We start from the raw sequence: 27783 nt of genomic DNA on the forward strand, positions 1-27783 counted from the left end.
AGAAAGCTCAGCAGAGTCACTGGGTCTGACTGGCAGCCGAGCCCAGGGGAGAGTGGGGAGGGTAAACGAGTCCTGTGCCCCACCATGGACTGCTGAAAACCAGGGTTTGCCCTCCAGAAAACTCTGTTTTTCTGGGGAGGAAGGAAGGAGTGAAAGGGGCACTCAGCAGAGCATCTCTCCAGGACTGAAGTTGCTGTGGGAGAATTTACAGCACTGATGAAATTAACAGGCAGTGGGCATTCAGCAAGAAATACAAAGGATGAACAGCTGAATTATGGCCAGCATATGCAACCTCTCACTTCAAACACTTTTGATACTGGAGGACTGAACGTTGATTTTTTTTTTTTTTATTAAATTTTTTTTAAGACTGTAGGAAACTACAAGCCTGTTAACAACACTGAAATGCAGAGATTACATTAAAGCACAGAACCAGAGGGCATCTGGATAAATAAAATGCAATTGAGGAGATTGTTAGCATGACTTCTGTAAAGAAAAGCCTCTCACAGGCCTTTGAAGAGAAGAACAAACATTTGCATAAGGGTCTTTCAATCATCTGCTTGGATTTCTTACAACTCCTGACAATTCCCTTCACCTGAGGCCTCCAATGGCACAACTGGGATAGTCTTGACAGGTATGGATATTTCATAAAAAGGAAGCAGAAGAACTGAGATAATGGCCAGTTCCTGCAAAGGTCACCCCCCTACAGTGACCTGTGCTCTTCCAGACATCCATAAGTGACCTGGAAAACAGAAGGTGAGCAAGAAGGTAAAGTTTCCTGGGAGACACAGAGCTCCTCAGGGCAGTGAGAAAAGCAGTGAAGAATCACAGTGAGGCCTGGTGGCTTTGTGAAAACGTCAGCTCAGTGCTTGGCAGTAGCTGAAAAAAACCAAACCAAATGTTGAGAGCTGCTAGGAAAAAAATAAATGCAAAGCCAAACAGATGACCTGGCTGTGCTGCTGGGTAAATCTGTGGCTTGCCCATACCTTACTGGTATGTGTATTTTGTAGCTGTGTTGGAACTCTGTTGGCTGGGAAAATGCAATATTCTTCTGTACCTCTCTGAACAGGCCTGCTGGAAATGTGGGTGTGCAAGAAATTTTCCATTAAAAAGGCAAATAACACCCCCTTCCCAGTGCTGTACACAGGACTTCTAAAATCAGAAGGGTTTCAATAATATTTGTTGTTCCTTTTTGGCCAGAAAAGTAAAGAAAACAAATGTAACCTTTTTCTTTCTTTTGTCTGTCTTCAAATTAAAAAAAAAAAAAAAAGGGAGAGAGGAAAGGAAAATAATAACAATCTTATTAAGATCACTTAAGAAAACTTGAAATGCTTTAAATGTTTTTTTCCGATGGAAAAAAATTCTTTTGTCAGATGGTTCTCATATCAACAATGCTGTGCATTCTGAACAAAACTGCAAATACTGTAGAATTAATCTTCTGGAGAGATGCTGGAAAACCAGAGAGAAACAAGCCAAGCAAAGGCAACACAAAGTTGTCATCAGCTTTCAGATTCCCAATTAGAACCTTGAGGTATCATTGCAATCTCATTGATGCAGCTTCACAGCAACTGAACAAAGCTCCAGGAAGATGTATCACTCTGTGGAGTATCTCCTAGGGACACACAGTGTGAGTTTTTTTGCTTTCACTGAGTTTAGAAAAGGATTTTGGAAGCACTGGAAGACGTATGAATTGTCCATCATCTCATGGCCTAGTGGAGGTGACCTCAGGAATGTTAAGATTTGGAAGCTGGCAGCCGCATTTGATAACATTTTATAGCAAAAATGTCAGTGGTCAAGCATTTCTCTGGTTTTCTACTTACTGGAAGGAATGGAAATCTGAAGGAAATCTGTAAGATAATACAAAAAAAATTAGCTTAGAGACTAGTATTGGCTAAAAATCCAGAGAATTCTTAATTTATCTAATGGCATACCATTAAAAAGGTTGACAAGAAAGCAGTAAATTAACTTGCCAAGAGGATTGCACAGGTGAAAAAAGCTGCAATCCTTCAGTCTATTCTCCTCTACACTCTGCACCCACTTCATTGGAAGATTTAAGCCTGGGTGACTGTCAAAGACTATGTGGGATCTTGTGCCACAAAATTGTGGTTCTGTGGTTGGTTTAACTTTCTCTTTGCTCTCCCTTTACAAACCTAATTCCAAATGGGCTATAGGTACCTGGCTTTCAGGTTTACTTATGGGCTTGTGTTTTAATGTAATTTAAACCCATTCCCAGGTGGACCAAGCACAGACTTTCTCAGCACCTCCTCCCACACTGTTTTCACCTTTAAAAGGTCATCTGTATTTCTCCCTTCCTCTGCTCTCACAGCCTCAGCTGACAAAATTTCTGGACTGCAAAGTTTGTGGCTACTTTTGTATCCAAGGAATTTTGCAATCAGCGTGTGTGGAGGAAGCAATTTCATGCAATTTTATTACACGAAAACACAGTGTCCAGGATGATCCTGTGATGATGATGATGGAGTTGCTGTTTCTTTCAAAAGTAGGAATTTTTTCCCCCTCCAGCAAAACACAAGAGAAAACAGTGCCTGATACCACTCTGTAGGCAAACCCAGGAATATAAATTTTTCAACAACTCATCTGCATGGTGAATTTCAAAAGATTAAAAAGGCTATGAGCTCCAATCTTCCCCTTGCCTTTCTCCACAGAGATGATGACAGAGATGCTGTCCCAACATCACTCCAGTAGGTGCAGCCCCTTTCACAGCTTGCACTGAATCAGCCTCTTTAAAAAGAAAGTTAAAAAAAAAAATAAAAGAAAAAAAAAACCCCTTTTGTAAAGGATGTTGTCTTTTCTCCGGAAGTGAAGTGACTAAAGCAACAGGCATCTTGGGCATATTCACCACTCTCTTTGGGACACGTGAGGCTGCTGGAAACTCTGTGTCAGTCACCGCATCCAGTGAGGATGAAATGCCAAGTCATTTCTAAATGCCAGCATTCTCATCCCTGCTTAAACTATTTACTTGCCTCCCTCTCTTTTTCCTTCTTTAGACAAACCACTCCCCAGCAGAGCTTCTCCTTGCCTTCTTCTTGCTGGCTGCTCTGAGCTCTATTGGTTTCTCTGGGTCAGTATTGAAGGCACTTGAGATGGTATTTCATGTTCAGATTCAGGTGTTTATTATTTCTTATCAGTAAAACAGTCTCACTACTGTGAGTTCGGCAGCTTTTCTTCAGAAGGAAAATATGGCTAACAATCTCTTGTTATAAAGTCTTTTAAGACTAAACCATCCAATTAAGAACTGATGCCTAGATTATTTTCCCTTTCAACCCAATGACTGATCCCAAAGACCTTGCAATGCAGACTTTTCTGCCCAATTACAAAATACCACCCAAACCCATGGAGAAGAAGGAGCAGAAGCATGAAGAAGAAACCCAGGACAACATCCTGTGCCCTCCATCTTGCTTCCATGCACAACATACTAAAAATCCCAAAACCTAAATTTCTCACCAAGTGATACACCTACACTGCTCTCTGTAATCTATCGCACACTTTTGTGGATTCCAGTGTATCTTGAAGGCCAGGAAACTTTCTCCCATGAATGAGGGTCAAAGTCAGTGCTGCCCTGGGGGTCAGGGCACCCCAGAGCAGACAGAGAAATATTCCCTGTAGTGCCCTGGGTTCCCACAGAACTCCACAGGCTCCCTGGGTGCCTCTGCCTCTTGCACTGGCACCGAGCACAGGGAACCACTTCAGCCCTTTGAGGACCCTCTTGTTGGGGGCAACAAAAAAAGAAACAGCTCAAAACATATAAAATAGAAACAGCTCAGCTCATGAGGACAATCCCCCTCACCACCCACCTCATCCAGCCTCAGCTGAATCCTCTCTCCAAGCCCCTGGCTCCATCCTTGGCTGCATCCACCTTTTGGAGGAGTTGAGGCCTCAGGGCTGATTTAGGTAGATGGTAAGAGGGAGGCACTGTCCTCTACCAGAATTATATCATCTGTCCCATCCACCTTGGAGCAGAGGGCAGTGCAGTGGAGTCTCTGAAGCTGACCTGAGCAGGAGGAAGCAGCCCATGGCCTCTCTCATGGCAGCAGACCTGGTGCTCCAGACCAGCAGGCCCACATTCCCCATTTCCCTTCAGCACACATCAAACACAAATTTCCTGTGTTCATGCTGAATGTGGAACTGCTTGGAGAAACTGAAAGCACACAAAACCTCATGCTTTTCACCTGCTCTCCATGAAATGGGGTCAGTTCTGTCTGACAGAAAGACTCCTTCACACTTCTGTTTTAGGGAAAACAGTGCGAGGTACAAGGCAGCTTCACCCCAGGGTCAGCACTGCCATCACAGATGTGCTCTGGGGCCAGAGGAGGAAGATTGCATCACCAGTTATGTCCTTAACACGTGCAGGAAATACAGTTTATCTCAGGAAGAGCTGGGCTCTGTCACAGGCACATTGAGAAGCAGCACCAAGGAGACATCTCCACCTGCATCAGGTCCTGGGAGGCCCAGGAGCCTCAAGACGTGTTGTCCCTCCTTCCACATGGCTAAAGTACCACCCTGTGGCCTCCCTCTGGAGACAAATGAGCTGCCACCCATGCAGCAGAGAGAGCCTGGCTGTTTTTGGGAGGGCTGCAGAGCTGAGGGGGAGATGCTGTAGCATTTCTGGTGGCAAAGATGGGATGCAGCAGTGTCACCACTCCTTGGAGAGGGAGGAGGCTGGGGAAGAGAAGACACAGATCCTCACCAAGGGCTCCTTGTGGGAGTTGGTATCTGATGGAAATGAAAGGCTGTGGTTCCTTGAAATGGGGATTAAATGCCTCCCCCCAGTGCTGTAGGCAGCTGTTGAAAATAAGAGCTTACAGCTCCTGTGCCCATGTGATGGACTGGGCAAAATGGCTCTTAGAGAAAATACAGGCTTTGAAATAATTCCTGACAAGAACAATTTATCTAGAGGATCAGGAATTTATCCATGCATACCAGGATGTGCCCTGAGAACTGAATCTGAAGCAAACAGCAGTTAAGAGATTAAATCTGCTTCTCAAATACCCTTGCAATGCAAATCTTCCTCCCTTTCCTCTCTGCCTCTTGGGTGTCCTTCAAATTCAGTGTAAAAGCCCTGGAAATTGGAGTGCCTGACCCAAAGGCAGGGGGAGAGGTCAGAGCTCTGACACTTCTGCTGCTGCTCTCCAGAGATGCTGCTGCTCCACCAGGCAGCAAACACTTCTCTGATGCTGTGGGCAAGAACAGATAGAGCCTCTTGTTTTGGAGAGGGGATTAAAATGATGTTTTTATTTCTCATTTACTGCTGGAGTAGTGGTCCATCATCAAGGCTGGCCTCAGGATACCAGTGGGCATGAGACAGTGCCTTGTTTGGTTTCTAAATCAATGCCTTAACGTCTACAGCAGCCTGGAAGGAGCACAAACAATTCCAGTCCTGGCTTGGGAAGGCAGAGAACTCTTGCATGCAACGCTGAATGAATGTCCCAGAGAAGCAGTGACCAGTGATTCACTTTGAGTAATGCTGACTCACTTTCAAGGTACTTTCCATGGACACACGCACACGCTGGGAGAGAGAGCGAGAATAAACGCCTGATCTCAGGAAAGTTCAAACTAAATATTATTCTAACCTTTTACTACACCCAGAGAGAAAAAAATCAGCCTCTTTTTTATGGAGAGAGAGAGAGAGACTGCTTGGCAGAGCAGCCAAAACCAGTTGTTTTTGTTTTCACAGGAGTTTCAAGCCCAGAGATAACTGCTAAAGACAAGTTTTTAGGGTGTGTGGGGGCAGGCCACAAAATTGCAAGTGCTTAAAGCTTGGAGAACACGTAAACAAAGGCTTGAAAATGCTTCAGGGTCTCAGGACAAAGCTCAGTGCAAAGGCAAAGGCTGACAGCAACAACTGCAAACCTCTGGGAACACTGGAGATACTTGAGATACAGAATACCCCTGGCTGGTTCTGTTATAACCATCCTACAAAATATGTCCTCAGTGAAAGCTCCCCCTCGATGAGGTGCAGGGGCTGGAATGGAGGAGCTTTAGACAATGCCCTGCTGCTTCTGTTTCCCCTTGCTGGTGTCTAGATCTGTCCCTGCCAGGGCTCTGCTCAGCTCCTGTTGTCACTCATCCATTCTGCAGCCTTGCCATTCATTTTTTTACCTTTTTTTCCTTCAAACCTCTGAAATTTCACACACAGACACACGCAAGCAGTGACACTGTTTTTTGTGCCGCACACAAACTCTTGCTGTCCCAGCACAAAGCACTCCTTGGAGATGCCTTCTGGGCCTGGGACACATCTTTGGCCATCTCACCAGACTCGTGGGCTCTCTGTGCTGCTGCTGCTGAGCAGATTTGGACTCCTGCTGCCTGTGCCATCAGTGCCAAAGCCAGCAGGAAGTGATGGGATATTCCCTTCAGCTTCCTGGCAGGATCAGGCTGCTGGCAGAGTGGGTGCTCCTGCTTTGTGGAACATCCTCACAGGTGCCTCCATGGGTTTTTTGGGGTGTGGTGGGGGTTGGTGAGGTGGTGCTGTCCCTTTTCACTGCATTTCACAACTGCAAATTTAATTTGTTGTGGATTAAAAAGGCTGAAAAAGCAGAAGCAATGCCTCAGGGCTCCCCTGTATGGGCATTGAGCTGGTCTCAGGGAAGTGCTGGGAGGCTGATGAGATGGGACAAGAGGCACCATTTATGTCCAGGAAGAAACCAGGAAGATTTTAAACATGAGCAATGAAACGAAACACCCCTTAGAGGGCTGATTTAGAAGCAGATTTTCCCCACAGTGGTACCACTGCCCCTGCAGTGCCCTTCCTGCATCCACAGGCAATATATGTGGTCAGAGATAATGCACCTGCAGGGCAGCAGAGTTGATCCCAGAAGTCCTTCACTGTCCCAGAGGCTGCAGAGGTGCCTGGAGCTTAGCACAGGTCCTGCCTGCCAAGGAGGAGGACGTGGAACACCTGCTCCAAGCCAGGAGCCAGCAGGCTCTTCATTAATTTAATCAGATAGCAGCAAATAATGCCAGTTATAATAATGAGAAAGAGTGGTTCCAGACTATCAGTATCAAAACAGATCCAAACTGCTGATACACAAAAACTGCCCCACTCCCCCTCCCTTTCCCTGGTTTTATTGTGAAACTTCTTCACTGCCACGTGTTTTTAAAGAGCTTTCCACCTCCAGCTCCACATAGCATCCAAAATGTGATTGTTAGCATTTTTTCCCCCTTTTTTAAAGAAATGTGAGTGACAGCACTCTGGCATTGCATGAGGGAAACTGAGGCATGGAAGTTACGGAGGGCTGCAGGGGCCATGCTGACCTCACCTGTGTCCCCCCAGGCTGGCTGTCACCCCCTCAGGATGGCTCAAGGCAGGCAATAACCAAACTGTAGGTGAGGATGGATAACCAGGTGTCGGAATTCAGGACATCCCTCTGGCTGTCCTGGATTTCCTGAACCCCTGCCAGGGGGCTCAGAGACCCTGGCACAGAGCCCAAACCCCCTGTGGCTTTGATTATGACCCATGGGAAAAAATTACCAACCTTACATGAGGATTTACAAGGCACGAAAGTTTAAGTAGAATGGTAGTGAATATATCACAGGGTGAAAAATAGATTTTTTGGGGGTTTTTAGAATGGGGGTTCAGGAGGCAAGATTGGGGAATTTGGGTCTTTCTTCTCCTTCTTGGCCTCCATTTTCTGCTGTGGTGGTGGCACCTTTGGATTGGTTTGAGGTAGAAGCTCACTGTCTAACATAGGTGATAGGTATTGGGAAGTTGTGGTAAATAATGTACACATAGTTTTTAGCATAAAAAGTTTTTAGTATAAAAAGATAACACCGCCCCAAGGGTGGCCAGTGTGCCTTTGTCTGACCTGCTGAGCAGACCTCAGCAGGACAGGAGAAAGAATTTTACAGATAAGAAACAATAAACAACCTTAAGACTGAGAATAGAAGAGTTCTGACTCCTTCTTCAATTGCCAGGCTGGGAAAAGAGACTTCTTAATGCATTTTTGGGTCACTCTGACCAGCTAAAGCCCCAAGAACCAGGTTTTTGTTTGCAAGTTTTTGTTTGCCCTCTCTCAGAGCAGCTGTCCCCAGCAGGGCTCTGCCCAAACCTGTGCTCACCAGCCAGCTGCTGCCAGAGACACAAAATTGTCACCAGCCCCCAGGTGCCTGTCACCCACAGCAGGGACAGAGGGAGATTTATGTGTTTGGGGCAGCAGAGGTGTGACCATACTTTGTGGAGCTGTTTGTGGAGTTGACCAGCAGTGTCAGAGAGGTAGGGTGTGACGGTGTTCACAGGGGTCCAAGGATGAGGGAAGAGACGAGGATCTGACTCCATGTTTCAGAAGGCTGATTTATTATTTTATGATATATATTACATTAAAACTATACTAAAAGAACAGAAGAAAGGATTTCATTAGAAGGCTAGCTAAGAATAGAACAGGAAAGAATGATAACAAAGGCTTGTGGCTCGGCTCTCTGTCCGAGCCAGCTTACTGTGATTGGCCATTAATAAGAAACAACCACATGAGCCCAATCACAGATGCACCTGTTGCATTCCACAGCAGCAGATAACCACTGTTTACATTTTGTTCCTGAGGTCTCCTAGCTTCTCAGGAGGAAAAATTCCAAGGAAAAGATTTTTCATTAAGGGTGTCTGCGACAGGGCTGCAATGTCCAGAAGCCACCTTGCTCCCCTCCAGCCCAAACTGGAGGGAGCCAAAAACCTCCAGCACACGTTTGGCACCCCACCAGCAGCCAGCAAAGCCAGCTGGATGTCCTTGGGGTGGTGAGGTCCCCCCAGGATGAAGCACTGACACTGCAGCCTGGGGGAAGCTGGGGTGGCTGGGTCAGGCTCCAAAGCACTGCTGGAGCTAGATGAACAGGGAATTTCTCACCCTCAGCAGGAGCAGCAAGCTTGATACCCCAGTGGAAGGCTTGCTAAGGCGAGGGTTTTGTCAAGAGTTTTGCAGAGGTCCTTCTTTGGAAAGAATGTGCTGCGCCTGAACTCCCTGCAGATAATTTGGCTCAGAAGGCACCTTCTGTGCTGGACTGTGCTTCTCAGCCCATTTCCCTCTGTGCTTTTGGCCTTTTCTGCAAAGGAAAAACAGCAATTCAACCGGTCACCCTCCTGAGAAGTGACGATTTTGAGGTGCTCTGGTTACCTCTGACACTGTGGCAGCCCCACACATCCAGGATCCCTGCAGGACGGTGCAGATCCAGTGTCAGAGGAACCTGCAGCTACAGAGAAAAGAAAACTCATATATATGCATAATCTTTGCAGGCACCATCAACAGAACGAGGCAAAACAGCTCTGAAAACATTTACTCATGTTTCCAGCCACTCCCAATACTGGAAACATCACCAATGATAAATAATATCTTTTAATCAACCTTGATTTTTTCTCGTTCTTCAGTACAAATCCAGCCAAACTGTTATCATGTTACAGACGTCTGTGTACTTTTGACATTTATTTCTCCTCCCTTTAGTTTTTTCCCTTTTTTCATTTGGTGTTTTGCCTGCTTTGAAGGACTTGAGGAAGAGCACTGGCACTTCCCAAGAAATTCATCATTAAAGACTTCAAGTTCATCATTAAAGTCTTCCATGCAGACATCTTGTTGCAGGGCGCAGGGCTACATCAATATCATGTCTTGTCAACACCTGTCCTGCTCAGAATTTAAGTTTCCAGTTGTCTCCTTGGGTGACTGCTGCTGCTCCCTCTCAGTATCAGCAGAGGGGTGAGAAAGGAAAGTTCTCACTCAAACAATGAGCTCAGAACTAAAAGAGACCCTATTTAACTCACAGCCTTCTCTCCCACTCCACTGCAAGAGTGACCTTAGAAATCCCTTGGACCCCCACCCTAAGTGGAAATGCTCTCTGATTTTCTAATTCTGTTTGTGCACACAAACAAACAAACTGGAAACAATATGATTCTTTTGGTCCAGTTGGACTTTTGTTGTTTAGAAAAATCTTTGAAACTGCCCTTCTGGTTTTAGATCTTAAGTACCTCTGACGTGTCTCCAACACAACAACCTCCTCCATGTGGGGTTTTTAGGAAATTCTTTCAACATTTATCTCTCTCCAATCCTCCAAAGTTATTTAGGATGCAAGCCTAATATTGGATAGGTTTTAAATACCAGTCATCTGCAGGATAGGGAAGGGAGAGCAAGGAGAGAATCCTTTGACACATTCATGGTGAGTACCAGGGAAAGGATCCCTTCAATTTGATTTTTGTGTTAGGGGTGGCTGCAGTTGTGAACCACTGACCAGAGAAGCAGGGAGGTTGTCCGGGTTGATTTGGACACCCTGTCAGTAGCAGCTTTTACACCGACCCATTTTTCCCTCCAGGAAAACGTCACCCATTCAATGGACCGCCTTCACAACAACAACAACAAAAAGAGAGAACCCACCTCTTCTCCCCCACCAAGACCCAAAAAACCTTCACAAAACCAACTCATTCAGCTGGTGACCATTCATTCTCCTCCTTGTGACCATCAGCTGTGGTCACCTGAAGTAACTCCAGCCTGAGGGCCATGCCTCAGGGGATGATTTCCTGCATCCCTGTAGTCCCTGCTGGTTTCCAGCATACTCACAGAGAACAACTGGAATTTTGGCATCCTTTCCTGCAGGGCATATGTTTGGCAGGGATTGGCCTCCTTAAATGCTAGATTGAGATATGCTGAGCACAACTTTCCATGACTTCAGAGACAGCTGTTTCACTATAAGGCACAGAAATCGAGTTTAAGCTTTCTAATTCCCCTACAAAGCCAAGATTTGAAGTAAAAAGGCAGGCTGGGAAGCATGGGAAGTGATTTCACTGCTTGTTGAATGAGCCGTTCAACCCTCCAGCTCAAGGGGAAAGCACTGAAGATGAAAACATAGCACAGCTCTGTTTTACAGGTGAATCTCTGGCAGTGTATAAATGTCACAGGCTAACACATCCTAACCCGTGGTCCCCTGTGTTTGAGGGTTTTCCCCCATCTGAAATCCTCTAATAATTGTGCTAAACAACATGACTAGGATATGTGAATTGCCCCAGGCTAGGACTTGCCCAAAGACATCGAGGTGTCCCTATGAACAGGATCTCCACATCCCCCTTACAGATCTGACAGTCTGTCTTGTTGCTCAGGGAAAGCTGAGAAAACATCAGGTAACATTTCTAAGCAAAGACTCCTATAGGAGCTTCAGAACAGTGCCATGGCCAAGTTCCCCTTGTATCTTCAGCAGCCAGACTTCATAGGATCAGAGAGTGGTTTGGGTTGGAAGGAACTATAAATCTCTTCTCTTTGCAATCCTCTTCTATGGGGGCTGGAAAGAGAAGAGATTTAAAGATTTAAAGATTTAATTTGGAACATCTTCCTGTGTCCCAAATTGCTCCAAGCCCTGTCCAACCCGGCCTGGGTCACTTCTACGTTTGGCCTGTGCCAAGGCCTCCCTACCCTCACAGGGAAGAATTTTTTTCCTAATACATGAAGCAGATAATCTAAACCTAGCCTCTTTCAGTTTGCAGCCATTCCCCTTTGCCCTGTCACTCTTGTAAAAGTCTCTCTCCATCTTTCTCTCCAATCAGCTCACCCTGAAGCTTTCTTCTTCTCCAGGCTGAACAACCCCAGCTCTCTCATCTTTTTCCTGCCAGCAGAGCTGCTCCGTCCCTCTGCCCATCCCGGAGCCTCCTCTGGCCTGGCTCCAGCAGTTCCAGCTCCTTGCTGGGCTGGGGTGCCAGATTTGAGGATTTCAGCTGCCTGAAATCAAAGTGTCGGAGACACAGCACCACTTCAGCCAGGGACATCAGGGAGCCCAGCACCTCCAGGGGATTTCCATGTGTCCTTCAAGGAAGTCACAATCTCCCTGTTAGGATTTTGCCTTGTCCTTCCTTTCTCACCTCTCACGCTTCCTGCTCACGAATGTTTGTTGCTCACTCATTCTTAAGCCTTCAACTTGACTCTGATAAAAGCAGCTGTTTTGGTTTAGGGAGCTTTTTTCATCTTATTTCCTTCCCCATCCCACTGAATTGAATGAGAGAGAAGCTGGGTAGGGGTCCTGCAGCCAGTCAAAGTGAGTAGTGGTCTTTATAAGTTTTCTTGGGCTTTTTTACTTAAGGAAATGAAAATAATAATTCAGAGCTGTTCAAATTCTTTTTTTTTTTTAATCTGCATTTCATACCTTGGTAATGCTTTCCTCCTGTTGTGTACAAGCCGTTTTATTCTGATTGACTGCACTTATATTCAGAGAAAATTATAATTTGATGAAAGATAAATGCAAATGTCTTAAATGCCTTGGCGATAAGCATGCAGTTTTTCCTTTCTTCTTTTGGAGGCTGGCAAAATAGGAAAAGCCAGTGGTGATTTTGGCACTTTTCCCAAAAGAGATACTTCTGGTTTTGTCAAGAATGCTCAGAATGCTTAGATCCAATCATTCATCATTTTTTTTTCAAGAAATGCTTCTCAACTGCACACCAGCCATGAGATATGCCTGTGCTAAAGCCTGAATATATTACCCAGGTTTTGAATATGAAATATAAAATCCAATTCATTCCTGCAGGAGCTACCCAGGCAGTTGACTGACCACTTGAACATGAAGATGTGTGTTGCCACTTGAGCAATTGAGAACTTTCATTAAAAAGTGAAACAGCCCTCCAAGTACAAGTTAACTGCGTATTCTAAACTCTAGAAGTATTCCTGTTCAGATTGTATGAACTGAATGCTTCCAGCACTTCTAGTTCAAACAAAACCTCCCTGGAATATGAGGACTGAATGTGTCTCAGCCAATTTTTTTCTTCAATAAGTAAAATTTATTATTTATTTAAAGACAAGGCTGTGCCCACATAGAAGTTAAAGGTGGTTGTAAAGCAGCAATTTTGTTTCCTTAGTTTCCAGTGTTTGAGGTTTTTTAAAAAATATTTTCCTTTTTGTTTTTTGTTTGAAAAATGCAATTTTCAATCTGTCCAGCTAGTGTTTAGCAGTTTTAATAATTTCAAACAGAATTTTCCAAGCATATTTTAAAGAACCTGGCACAGTCCTGCAAAGCACTGGCTTTAAATTAATTGGTGTACAGGGTATCCTGTAGGAAAATTATTTGTCTGAGAGCATTACCAAGGGCTTCATCTCTTCAAGGGCTCAGCAGTGCACCTTCCCCATGCTGCAGCATGAAAATGCCTTTCCCCCACATTCAGTGGGTCAAATCTGATAAACCCTTCAACATTGTTATTAACAAAAATTCCAATTAACCCAGTAACAATAATTCCAAAAATCCATGTATTTGCATGGAGGCGACCCCCACAGTGAGAAGCCTCTACACCAATTATAGAAAACCATGGAGTATTCCCCATTTTGTGCTATTCCCACCAAGTTTGGCTTGGGGGGATGCCTGCTTTAGGAGGGGTTGGGGTGCTCAGGGAGCAGAGGCACAACTGGCTGTGCCTGCGTGGGCTGTGTGTGACGAAGCAGGGGCTGTCAGAGCAGCAGTGCCAAGGGCAGATTCGAGCCTGGTGTCAATCACAGGGCTGCAAAGACAGGGATTTTGCAATTGGTGGCAGGGGGAGACGGGTGAAGGACTTGGCAGCCTGCTCCCAGGCCTGGTAAGGACAAAGAGTTTCCACAACACAGTGGTTTTTCTCAAGCTTCAGGCTTGGGTTTTCTTGTTAAAAAGTCATCCCCTGGCCCAAGTGTCCTTCTTGGGAATGCAGGTTCATCAGTAAGATGCAGCCTGAGCTGTGAGCTTCATGCTAAAAAAATTTGATGGCTTCCATCTGAAGGTTTGATCCTTCAGTTATGAAGATCTCTTTAATTAGATGATATTCATTTCATTAACTCTGCTTTCAGAATATAAGGGTTTAACAGCAGGGACTGATTATTCCTTTCAGTGCAATGTAGATTTTTTTTTTATTATTTTTTTTACGATCCAGTTGGGAAATACTTTTGGGAAACACTTGTTCAAAACAAAACAAGACAAAAAGAAGGATTTTTCTAAGCCAAGAAATAATACTCCTAAAGAAATATTTTGGCTTCAAACAGTTATGTAGGGGTGGTACAAATGATGTACCTTTGTTGCTGGTCTGAATTCAGAACGATCAAAAGTGCAAGAAATTGAAATCACTTCAACACCATGGAATAATTAGGACATGAACACAACAAGGGGCTATCTGAATACACCCTCACTTATTTTCCCCCATCTGTGCTTCCCTTCTTCATCAGCCAGACTCCAAACCCTTTTGATCTGATTGCAAACTTTCCAGATCCTGCAGGCTTGCAGTGTTTGCCCATTCAACAGGTTGAAATGAAAATAGGCAGAGGCAGAAGGGTGTAGACAGCAAACTCCCAGACGTGTGCTGATAATTTGAGATATTATTCTTTGTTGTGGAAAAAAAAAATATGAAAAAAACCCCACAAAAATAAAACAAAAAACTGAAAAAATAGACCCAAAAAACCAGCACACACCTTTTTCTGAAAGGCCTTGCTATGAGGAGCTCTGGTGACACTTCAAACGCCCCAGATAAATAAGTATTAAGTGTCCAGAAATGCAGCACTATCCAATGTAGCTGCCAGGGCAGAGATGCTTCGCTCTGTTGGTGTTTTCCCCTTTCTCCAAGGCGACTTTGAAGAGCAGGGGATGCATTCCACACTCCTTCCAGGCATTTACCATCTCGTTTTGGGTTGGGATCAAGACAGGAAGCCTTTCATCTGGGGGAATGCCAAGGGCAGGAGGCACTGAGTATAGCAGGGATGGCAGTGGGGACCAACAGGAGTCTCCTAGGCAGCACAGATTTCATTTGTTTTGTTCATTTCTTTTGCAAAATGTGGCTCATCTGGTGGTCAGGAGAGCAGGGGACAGGTGGGACACTGAGCAGCCACAGTACCTGGCACAAACCTTCCAGCAATATCAGTATGTCTGCTTCTAAATTCATAAGTCATGGCTGAGGGGGAAAGGATTCCTACTCAAGGCTTTTAAAAACCTTCTCTTCTTTTAAAAAATCATCTTCTTTTAAAGGCAGCCAGCACCAGATTTCAGCTCTACAGCCAAAGGAGCCCTAAATTGTGGGAACCCAGAACATCCCTCTGGCTGTCCAGGATTGCCAAGACCCCTGCCAGGAGGCTCAGAGAGCCTGGCACCGAGTCCAAAATGCCCCTGTGGGTTTGGTTATGACCCGTGGAGCAAGTTACCAACCTCAGATGAAGATCAGCAAACCGCAACAATTTAGGTAGAATGATAGTGAATTTATCACAAGGTGAAAAAGCAGATTTTGGGGTTTCTAGAATGGGAGTTCAGGAAGCAAGATGGAGGGAACTGGGCGTGTCCAGCCTTTCTCCTTCTTCTTCTTGGCCTCCATCTCTTGCTGTAATGTTGGCACTTCTGGGTTGGTTTAGAGTAGAAGCTCACTGTCTAACATAAGTGATAGGTATTGGAAAGTAATTGTAAATATTGTACATGTAGTTTTTAGTATAAAAAGATAACACTGCCCTGGGGGCAGGCACAGTGCCTCTGACTGTCCTGCTGGATGGACCTGGGCAGGACAGGAGAGAAAATTTTATTTATAAGATACAATAAACAACCTCGAGACCAAGAAATGAGCAACTCTGACTCCTTCTTCAAGCACCAGGCTGAGAAAAGAGACTTTCTAACTTTTCTCGGGGTCACTCTGACCAGCTAGAGACCCCAACACTAAATGTGCCCACAGGACCTTGCTGCCACCAAAGAGTGGCCTGGGCACTGTGGATGCAGAAATCTGACACAAAACCCCCAGCACTGGTGGATGCTTTGCAGACTTCTTGATTTCCACTCCTTCTTCCACTGGATTTCAGTCAATGGAAGTTGTGACTGTATTACCAAATGTAAAAGCTATCCAGCAGAGTTAAATTTTAATTCTTATCCTTTTGGGGTCTTCTGTTTTTCAGAGTAAGTGTTTCATTATGTTATATGGTGCCTTGGCTCTAGAGTAGCTGTAAAAATAAAAGTGCTGCTACACTATGTTACTGTGGGTTCTGCTTTTCAGCAATGCTCCAGTTGATGAAGATTTTCTCTGCTAATCTGGGTGACTGATAGTCAGGACCATGAGGAGAGTAGGAGCACACCACACAGTGAAAAGCCAGCAGCTTTTGCCATTGGAATCCATGGATTCCAATATTCTGTCCTATAAACCTCAGGAGTGCCTCCAGCTGCAAGAACACCAGCAAGAAGGCTAACAGGGCCACAGATGCAACAAACCTGGGTGAAATGTGAATATTGCAATGAGTGAGGTTGTCAAACAGCATGCACACCTTCATTTCTTCTGTTGGAGAGTATGCAGGGGAAAAAAAAAAAAAAAGCAGGTTGCACTACAGTGTCATAGATGAAAGGCCTTGTTGTGGCCATGAAAACAGAGTTTAGAGGAGCCCTGGGTGAGGTTGCGCAGGACACCATTCCTGCCTCTTAATTCACAGCCTTTATTTTATCCCTCACATAAAATGAAGACTCTACAGCCCCGTGTATTTTAGGTGCATGCTCTGCCATCAGTGGCTTAGAGTAATAATAACCAAGCCCTGCCTGTCACACACCAGGCATGTAAAACACAGGTTTTTCCATAGGATTTTCCCCTATTCTTCACCTATTGGGGAGAGCAGACACAGCTGTGACATTCTCTGATGTCCTGATGAGTCGTGGACAGCAGGAAATGGAGGAAGCTTTACCTGCTAACTCTGCATGGGGTTTGTGCGCTATAAATATGGTGTGAGGGGTGTTCCTCCTCTGCAAACAGGAGAAAACTTTGGATAATCTCACACTAAGTGAGCGCAGATGGCCCCACACACAAAATCAGCTAAGATTCTCGCAGAGAATAAAAACTTGTGATTGATAAAAACTGTGTTGAGTGAAGATTTGATGCAGGCCTAAGCTGGGCCCAAACTACAAACACAGTTTCATCAGGGAGAGCTTTGTGTTACCCTTTCCACCCAGGCAAGTGGACCAGCACTTGGCACAGCCACCCAACTAGATTTTTATAGGGGCTTGTCCTGGTTCAGAGCAAATTTGGAAGAGAACCCCCAAAGGGGCTCCTGTAGGAAAGCCGATTCAATCGGCCCCTCACCCCAACCAGTCCGGGAGAAAACACCTCCCTTGGAGAAAAGTGGAAAAAACCTGTTTATTAAACAATAAAACCTAAACAATATTAAACAATAAAGCCCCCAAAAGAGATGACAAACTGAGAATACCCCCTCCCTAGGTTGCAGCTCAGCTCACTCAGTCTCTGATCAGTCCCTCAGTGCTGGAAATGCCGCGGCCCAGGCCCGGCCCAGTGGGCCTCAGGTGTGAGCTGCCGGTGCTCTGCTGGGTGTTGATTCTGGAGAAGGTCTGAACAGGGCCAAAGAAAAGGGAAAAAACACCCCACAGTCCAGGGAACTTCTTTGCCTCAGCTAGCTAAACTAACTAAAAGCAAAGGAGAGCTCTGTCCTGCTGTCTGTCCATACGCAGACAACACAGTGCAGGAGCAGGAATATGCAGGAGTGAGTGCAGTTTCTGAAAAGAAACTCCATGCTTCTTCTCCCCCCACCTTCACTCTTGGAACAAGGCTTAAAGGTGCAAAAGTTATTATTCAGCATAAACAGAACAAGACAACTGGGCATAAAAGCATCATATAGCCAACTCAGGAAAGGGGTCCTCATATTCCTGCCACGACCAGGGAATGTTTTTAGGGCAGCTGAAGGAAGTAAGGCCATAAGCAACCTGCCCTGGCCTGCTTGGGGGACAGAATAACACAGCACCCCTTGCCCAGGAGCCATGGCTGGGTCTGCTGTGCCACTGGCTGGGTTGATGCTGTGCTCAGCTCCTCCTGAGCTTCGCAACTGAGGATCCTTTTAGGGGGAGTGGGCATTTCTCCATGTGTGCACACCCAGGGAAGTGGTGGTGGGAGATAAGAGATGCCTTCAGCCCAAGGAGGGAGACATAGGGTCATTTCCACCCACACTAAAAGAAGGGAGGTTAAACCTCACCAGCACCATTCTGGTTGCTTTTCCTGGTCCATACTACCAACAAGAAAGATCAGGGTGGGAGAAATCATCACTCCATGGAAGCTGAGCCTGAGCGTCCACTCCTTATCTCATCCAAATGGTGCCAGAGGACCTCAGAGCACCTCAAGAACCCCTCCTGGTGAAAGGTAAAGCCCTGCAACATGATGTTTTCCTCCCCTCAAATCTTTTCCTCTGGAGAGGCTGTGGTCAAGGTTTGGGCTGAGAGTGGTTCTCCTTTTGTGATCAGTTCCCACTATGTGGCCTCCAGTGCTCTTTTATGATGTTCTTCTCCTCTATTCTTCTCTGCACTTTGAAGTGCTCTTGCATGAAACAGCACGACATAAAATAAAATGACACTCATTATTAACACAAATGAAACATTTGGTTTCAATTATCTCCCCTCTCTCCAGTTGCGAGGAGTGAGAAATCACTCATAAACCAGGCAACATTTTAAGAAATTGCAGATTTTTACAGAGCAAGAGAAAGGAAGAAAAACAGGCCTTGAGATACTGAGGCTATCACAGCACAGAAGATGATAAGAGGGAAAAAGAGGGGGTAATCCCAGCATGCATGGATAGAGCTGCATGGGCTGAAGATGAGGAAAATAAAATAAGCACCAAAGCAGAAGTGTCAATTAAAGCCTTTAACTCAGAACTGACCTAGGGAGTGACCTCTAGAAAGCCACTTTGCCTCTTTGCTTTTCTGGTTTCCCACAGAAGGTCCATTTGGGATGTCAAAGAGGAACTGAAGGAGGAAAGGGTCTCTTGCTGAAGGATTTCTTCCTAACCGATCTCTATATTTCCCAGCTTCAGGAGGATATTTCTAGGCAGAATTTCTCTAAGTCCTCCACAACAAGGAAGTAGCACACATTTAAAAAAAAAGTACCAAACCCAACACAATATTTGTCTCTTTACTAAACCTGCTAATTTTTACCATAACTTTGTCCCCTTTTTATTCTGACAGATAATGCTGAACCCTTAGAAACAGCATGCATGGACTCTTGAACGAAGAGCAATAAAAGGATTTACAGCATGCAAAACAGGCTTCCATCCAACCTCAGGGTAGTGCAGTCCCATTATCCCAGCCTGTTTCATAAAACAGCTGCCCTGACAGCCCATGTCAGTATGGAATGCACTCAGCTCTGGGCTTTTTCATCCCTGCTTAAGAATGATCCCCTCTAACACAGGCTGTGATGCACTGCAATTGGCATCCCATGGCCTTGCACACACACATCTTGAGAGGAGCTCCTCAGCAAAACCCTCTCCAGGGGCTGTGGGACTCAGCACAAGGATGTCCCTTTTCCCCACCTTTTTCCTTGAAGTAGACTCCCAAAACTCTGCAGATGCAGCTGGGCTGAGCAGTTTGCCGTGTGCAGGCTGTGCCAGGGGGGAGAGGGCTGGCTAACATGAGAATTTTTGGATCCCTGGTCTCTCCTGAGCCACGGCACAGCTGCTGCTTGGAAGTGCTTGGAAGGCACCACAGCACATGGGTGTAAGGAAGGGAGGGAAGCAAAATACAGCATGTGCTGTAGAGGAAACTTTAAGTAAGCTGAAGGCTATTACTCATATGAGAACTGGAACCTCCACCCAAGATCCCCTCATTTTCCCCAGCAGTGCAAAAGGGACCAAGAGTAATAATAAATTTTAAAAATTAAAAACTGATTTTTTACATTTTTTTTTTTCTTCTGAAAGAATTTTTAAGGAAATTGCCTTGTGGCAGAAAGATGGTATGGGACAGCTGTTTCTTTTTTCCTTCCAAGAGGGATTTTTTTTTTACAAGGAAACCAAGAAACTTTATGACAATTGAGTAATTCTATAGGAAAAATAAATATTTTTTGTGGCTTTTTAAAAAATATCGTTTATATTTTTGTCTGTGATGATAAAAGAACCTTTTTTTTCTGCCATGCAACTGCAGCAAGAGTCCCACAGAGCAGTGAAGAGCAGATTCTCAGAGGAAGAAGTGCATTTTTTGTTCCTAAATTTGGTGTCAAATTGAAGTATTGAAAAGCAGATAAAAGCTCAAGGGTGGGACTACAACATGTGCATTTTTTATACTTTTTTTTTTCCACCTTGTTCATCCCTCCAGAAGGAGATGGTGTGACATTCTCACTTCCTCAGAAGTGGTATAACACAGGAGCAAGTGGGACCAGCCTTTGGATGAAATCCCTGGAAGAAGAGACCTCTGCCCTAATACTTCAAGAATTTGGAGCTCTGCTTCAAATGTATTTTTTAAGCACCCTTGGCAGCTGGGATCTGTGAGTCTGAGCAGCTCCAGGAGCCCTGCAGCGGCCACTGAACATGACATGCACGAGAGGTTTGCATTTGTTTGTCCATCTCATGGTCCTCAGCCAAGTCTGGACAAGGAAAACTGGTCACAGCATGCAGTGCTCATTGGGGCTTTTTTTTTTTCAGACATCACAGCTCTTCCTGCCCACCTGGCCATGAGCCAAAAAGGAATTTGTCACAGCTGGTGCTTGTTTGCCTCCCATTTCTGTCCCTGAGAACATCCCATGGCTGATGCTGATTCTACACCTGGGACTGCAGGTCCCTGTTGAGTGAGCTGGCAGAGACCAAGAGCCAAAAGTGCTGCTCTCGTGTCTTCTGATGTGCATTTTCAGGGAGAATGTGTTCTGCCTTGTTTTGTGTCTGTGGGGGTTACTGTTTGATTGTGTGGGGTGAGGGAATGTGCCCCACGAAACGGGCAGAGCTGATCTTCCACAATTACAGAGAAAAAAACAATTCAGAGAGTGAACAACGAGCCAAAAGCTTTGAAAGGGTGTTTCACTTAGGTTTTCACATTATTAATACTACCATAACACATGACATTAAACGCAGCTGACCTTTCTCTTTTTATTTGTTTTTCGTTAGTAAATCTCCAAAGACAGGCTTTTCTGTGCATGTTATAATTCTGCGCTCGGTTCCTCAGAAGGGTTGAATAACCCATGTTTTTCATTAGAGACAGATCCATAATCATTAGCCCTGCCTGCCTCCCATTGCACAAGGAGCAGAATCAGAGCTGTGCCCCAAATGCACCATCTCCTTTTCACCCAGAAAAACACCTTCTCTTCTCTGCCAGCTGCCAGCTCCCAGCTTTGCCTTCCCACCACCAAAGGGCTGCCCACAGCTCTGGATTGTCCCCACAGCCCAAACTCTTCCAGACCTCCCTCCTCTGGAGGCTGCAAGGCTGCATTTCTCTGCCTCCAACTGGCTCTATAACACAGCTGGGCAGTGCAGGGGGGTGCACAGATCCACAAGAGCATGGCCAGTGGGCTCTGGTGACAAAAATCTGTCACCTTTGCTGTGCGGCAAAGTCCCCAGCACATGGCACAGGCACCGCCCTCCCCCAGGAATTCTGGCCCAAATTTTTGGTTTGCCATCCTGTGCAGCTGGGGAATAAGAGGCTCCTATTGAATGTCAGCTCTTATTTATTGGAACTTGCAGTCAAACAATGGGCCACACACAGGGAGTGTCTGACAGACGGAAAAATATGCGCGCGGCTCCGTAAACACCTCAGCCTTGTTGGTGTGCGTGTGTGAAGGCAGGGGACACTCTCTGCCTCATAATTCACAATTCTGGACTTCTGGGCAGCCAGTTTGATTTTCTGTCTAGATACATCCATGTCCTCTTCCCTGAGAGCCAAAAAAAGCCAAAATACAGCCCCTGTTGGGCAGCCACAATCCTGCAGAGACTTTCTCCCAGTGCCTCAACAATTCCTGCTCGTCCCCTCTGATGGGCCATGGGCTGCCAGTGGGTTGGAAGAGGCAACAGATCTCAGGTCTGCCTTCATGTTGGGAAGTAAAAAGCAGCAATAGGCCCGTGTGATCATGGCTGGGGGGAAGACTCACCAAATTTATTTAGCTTGAAAGCAGAAACAATTGGAAAAAAGCCTATCATTCGCCCCGGAGACAACCTTCTCCTGACACTTCATAGAAATTCTCATATAATGTTTTTAGACCCACTTCTGTAGGATGTTTGAAAGCCAGATAAATTATTAGATAAATTATTAGAAGTGCCTTACAGCATTGACATGCAGCTTTGATGGGGGAAATTGTCATTTTTTGGGAAATCCAGAAAGAATGAGATTGCAAAAGCTGGGAGGTGATTGTCAGTATCCTTTGAGCACTTGCCAGCATTTCTGCCTCCCTGGAGTCTAGAGGGACTCTAAGCCAGCCTAAAGGTGACGGAAGGAAGCCTAAAGGCAAATGAAATGCAGGACAGGTGCTACCATACCTGTCAACGAGCACAAAATAGCATGGGAAGTTATTGCCCTAAGTGATGCCACTGAAAAACCAGACTCATTTACTTAAAACTTCACTTACTTTCTTAACCCACTTACCAAATCCGCAGAAGGAAGTAAAAACTGGTGAAATGGCATATCTGAGGTCAGGTCAGCACTTTCTTCCACATAGAAATGGAGTCATACTGAACAGCAAAATAAAGTGCTTGGGATCTTGACTAGAGCACGGGGAAATGGCCTGGATCTTAATAAGTGCTGTCAGGCATTTATTTGCCTATTTCTACCATATCTCCAGGTGTCTTTGACCGTATTTTCAGCTCACTTTTCCTTCAGAGCTGCTCATGGCATGGGCTGGGCTGTGAAGGCAGTCACCTACCATTACTGTCATGCTCCTTGCAGCATTTTATTCATGCTTTTTTGTGATTTTCAAACAATGGTTTGCTTGTGTGTGAAAATCCATCCCGTTTATGCGCCTCAGGTGAGGCACCTGAAACCCCCAGCTGTTGCCAGATGTGATGTGGCTTTGAGGGGCATTGCTCCTACATGTGGTGCCCAGAACCAGAGGAGCACCAGGAATCACTCCTGTGCCTCTCGAAGGAGAAATCTGTAGAGGTCTAACGCACTTAAAGGCAAGAGAGGCCCAAATTAAATGTCAAAATGAAAGCCAAGGAAAGGAATTTGAAATTAATACGATTTGAAGCCACACCATTTCTTGCAAAGTCCACTGACTATGACAAGTGCCTCGAGGAATGCATCCAACGCCATCCTAGATAATGGGAAAGGAGGATTTCTATAGATGTGTTTGTAAACATCTTAAGTGGTAATCTCATGAGGAAGCTCTGTTGCCCATTCCATTATACAGACAGCCTGGTTGAAAATCTAAATTGTAAATTGTATTCATTTTCCAGCTTCTTCTGCACCTATTGTTTTAAGTTTTGGTGGGTTTTTTTCCCCTAGTTAGCTGATTCAAAGCCTCTCCAAATAAAAGTTTACATGACATTGTTGCCACAAGGATTCCTGCCAAAACAACGAGCAGGGCAGATGCTGGCTGACTTGTTGATTCACTCACTCAGCAAAAAGCTATGTGGATAATTTTGTTTTCCTCTGAGGTGCAGATCCCTTTTCCCTCCGAGTTTTCTTGGGCCTGCATGGACCAAATGTCTAATGCAAGCTGTTGCATTTCTGTTAACCTGCTCCTGTCTGGAAGTCAAGGAGGGGTTTATCATTGACTTCAAGGGTTCTAAATATTCCTTCTTCTTCTCTAATTAAGTTATTGTCTAGTTTACATCCTTCTATCTCTATTTCCCACTAATCTCTAACCATGTCCTGATTCCACTTAGGAAAAAAATAATAAATTAAGAGGAATATACGAAGTTCAAGGGCTGACTGGAAAGCAAGTATTTGTTGTTCTTTTTAGATGGGAAATTTAGGTATTGAATTCAGTCAACAATTTTGTGCAGCGTGATGCTCTCCGGTTGTTCTGGTGTCTCACGTGAAAGCAAAAAATGGGGGCAAATATGCAATTTTTACAAGAGAAAAATAAAGAAGACAAAAAATTCAGTAACAAATATTCTGCAGAGTCCCAAAAAATTATTTTCTAACCACTTGTAAGAGGCACTTGAAAGACCTTTTAGGAGGCAAAAGTTAACTTAGATCAATGGGAGGCTCTGCTTCTGATCCTCCCTTAATCCACAGAAACAGATTAAACTATCTCACAGATTATATCTTCAAATATGGGCAGCATCTGGGGAGTAGCCAAAAATTTCTGCCTGTAGCAGGATTCATTTCAATTGCCCACAGCAAAATGCTTTATTTATTTGCATTTCAGTGCAGACTCCTGGAGTTACTTGACTAAAGGGGACAGATCTCTGCTGCTTCATGACCAGTGGCATTTCATTCATAGGTCGAACCAACTGGTGACAAAATTACGTCACTACATGGCTTAGCACTACTTGTTGCTGTTCTGGATCATGGTTTTTTCATTTTACTGATTTTTTGTGAAAGCCATTTTTTGTAAGTCTGTGTCTCTACAGCCAAATGTTGGCTGTGGCAAAAGAAAATAATTTCTTTTTTTTTTAACTTTTTTTTGGTAGAAATTGCACTACTTTAATTTTTTTTTTCATAAATGAATGTGTTTAAGATTAAGTTCAATTACTAAAGAACCTCTTGAAACTGACCTTTATGCACAAACCATCTGTTAAAAAAACAAGAGTAGGAATTCTTTTTGTCTGGGATTCATCTCAATTCATCCTGGAATTACTATGGAAAAAACCATAAATTGGTGTATTAGATTATAAATCACAATTTGTACGTATAGAGATTGATTTCTTACACATGCTCTACATTCCCTTTGATTTCAGCCACTTTAAAACTCTCCACCTTAATGCAAAGGGCAACAGCTTTCTCTTTCTGTCAAAATGGTATAAAGAGCAAAATATCTGGTGGAATTAAACAGTGATGTCATTCCAAGGGGGAAACACATATCAGCTGTGAAGCTTTCCGTTTCTCACTCCACCTTGGAAATATTTGGGTACCCCTGAGAAAATAAATATGCATTTGATGGCAACTTGGACTGAATTAACAGTGCTACACAGAAACAAGAGGGAATGAAACATAACACACCCTGGGTACACTGAAAATATTTCTCAGCATAAACAATGCTATGTAATGTACAAATTCCCCTTTATTTTAGTAAGAAAAGAAAAATCAGAGTTATAAACTCAAGATGTGCTGTCTCTGATGTATCTGGCTCAATCTGAAAACAACACTGATGAACCAGGATCTCTCATGCTATTCTAGCTAGGACATTTATAACTCTGAATTCAAAACTCACACTAAACTGCTCAAATATATCCAAACACAATTGTCCTGCAGCATGAACTTTGACAGCTAGAGGGAAGAAAACAGAGCAGATTAAAAAAAAAAAAAAAGTGGGCTGAAAAGCTAAAACCAAGGCCTGAGTCTGGGAAAGCTGAGCTTGAGTGCTGGCTTCATCCCAGCTGTGAAACTGGTGCTAGAGTTTGGTTTCCAAGCCCATTTTACACACCTCTGCCTTTCCCCATTCCTAAGGAAACTCACTATGATTTAGGGAATTCAACAAGTTTCTTATAGCAAAAATTAATCCACCTAGCAAGGGTGAAGTTGGACTGGCAGCTTAACAGTCCCCTTGGAGCACAGGGATCTTTTCTTTCATCCAGATGAAGAATGACCATGCCTCAGTGGTGGCTTTTCAGGAATCAGAGTCCCTAACAGGCAATTTAACCTGAGTTTCTAATGTGGAGCACCAGCACAGTCTACTTTCATGGCTACAACCAAATCAGCACAGTAGAACTTGGCCTTTTAGCTTTATAAGCTCCACAAAGACAAATAAGATTGAATATTTTTTTCACTCAGTTTCAAGCTGTGTCTTTCAGACACACTTAAAAAATGTGAAGCAAGCAGCCTGGCCCTGTGGCTGAGCACCTAACAGCAACACCCATAAATACATGGAAAAATTCAGACACTGATTCTGTGTGTCTTGTCACAGAATCACAGCTGGGAGTGCTCTAGATCCTGTCCAGCTTTGGACATGAGGCTGCCAAAGAACCTGTCCTGTTGGATCTGGAGCCACTGAACATCTCTGCCCAATGATCTGTGACCCTGTGGTCTTCTTAAATCACATAGACTCCATTTTCTTCATGGTGGAAAAAGCCCCTTCTTCATTCACATATCTCCTTTTCATGCAGTTTTACACACCTAGTGTGTGACTCCAATTGGCCAGTAGCTTTCTTGCCAATTAATTACTGGTAAGTAATAAATTGTTATTCTGTATTCATTGGTCAAACTCTCAGTGCATAAATGCAGGGTAGATGTTTGTGAGAGATAGTTTTCATTTTTCTATCTATTTTAATTGTGTAAAATCAGTTTATACAGGTGTAAGAGGTGGGTTTTTTTACCCAGGAATAGATTGTTATGCTAAATAACTGCTCACAACAGGATTGCTTTCACACGAGAACTTGCAAACTACTCAGCTTAACTTAAAAGTAATGACGGGCTGGCCGGAGCAGGCCTTGTTTTATAAGGCTTTTCTTTATAATTTTTCTACCTTACTGCAACATTCTCAGGCTTCCTTTTACTGTCAAAATTCTTATAGAAAGACACTGTTGTCCCTTGTGCTCTCTGATGGCTTCATCTCCTGATGAGCTTTGGCTTTCCTGATCCCACTCCTATTTTGTATCTTCTGAGCAGCCTTTCCCTGATTCTGCCTCTGAGTCCTCCTCTCCCCAGGTGTTACCTGCACACCCTCTGAAAAAAACCCCACAAACAAAAAAAAAAAAAAAACCCAAACAAACAAACAAACACCCCCCCCCAAAAAAAGCCCAAAAAGAAACGCAAAGAATACCCAAAAAAAAGAAAACAACAAAAAAAAAAACCCAAAAAAACCCCACAAACAAAAAACCCAAAACCCCAAACCAACAAATAAACAAACAAAAAAAAAACAAGCAAACAAACAAAAATAAAACCCACCTTAACCCAATGAGCTTTTGTCCATCAGCTGCAAAGCAACACTAAATTTTGCTACCTTCAAAGGCAAACCTGCATTGATAAGTTCTGCTTAATTCTTTCTGGTGATACACAAAGGACATACTGTGGGGTGTGATGACTTTCTTCCAGCAGTCCTTTCCATGCAATTAAATGATCAGAGAGCCACAGAGCCATGGAATAAGCTGAGTTGGAAGGGAGGATCATGGAGCCTAACTCCATGACAGCCCTGAGAATCACAACATGTCACAAATGCCCAGGACAAGCCTTAACAACTTGGTGTACAAAGTCTTCATCCACCTCAGCTCACGCGCAGGAGCAATTCCTTGAGGGAGCAATCCAAATCTGCCCATTTACCCCTGATTGCTGCCCACTCCCTGCTTGGTTTGGAGCCTGAGGACCTGAGGACTTTAAACCTGGACCTTCAGCATTTAAACCTGCAGAGCTTGGCTGGTGCACAGTGCCCAGGAATGGCAGAGGGTCGGTGTCCTTGCCTCTGCAAAGACAGACTCATGGTCATGATTCTGTTCTGCTGCATCCTGCCAACAGAGATGAAAACTCCAAATATAATTTTGAATTGCTTGTGTGGACCAGAAAAAAGGTGTGAGAAGGTGAAGAGAGACCTGGCCTCAGGAGAGTTGGGGTCCATTTTTTGCCCTTCTACAGGCAGATGCAAAATCCCAGACAAGGCACTGAGAAATCTTTAAGTCTCTTATTTTGGCAGCAACAAGAGTCTGACACCAAAGTAATCAAAGGATGGGAGTTCTATCCATGTGTATAACCTCTATGGGATAATGTTCATATGCAACCAGGATTGTGAACTGGGGAAATATTAAGAAGGACCTGTCAGAGGGACACGGCTGAAGAAAGATTTATAGAACTAGTTACAGCCTGCTGCCTAAGAAAGCAAGCTGTATCCTCTGATGGCAAAAGCCCACTCAATTGCTCAAAGAGGGTTTAATAAAACACCTCCTACCAGGATGAATGAATTCACTTTGCTGCAGAGATATTTTGTGGGCTTATCACCCAAAGACCTGCCAAATACTCCTTCATATGCTTCAACAAGTTTTCTCCTTTTCTCTCACCACAGCAGGAGGTT

This window comes from Ammospiza caudacuta, chromosome Z, assembly GCF_027887145.1.
Source record: "Ammospiza caudacuta isolate bAmmCau1 chromosome Z, bAmmCau1.pri, whole genome shotgun sequence".
Classification (NCBI taxonomy): domain Eukaryota; kingdom Metazoa; phylum Chordata; class Aves; order Passeriformes; family Passerellidae; genus Ammospiza; species Ammospiza caudacuta.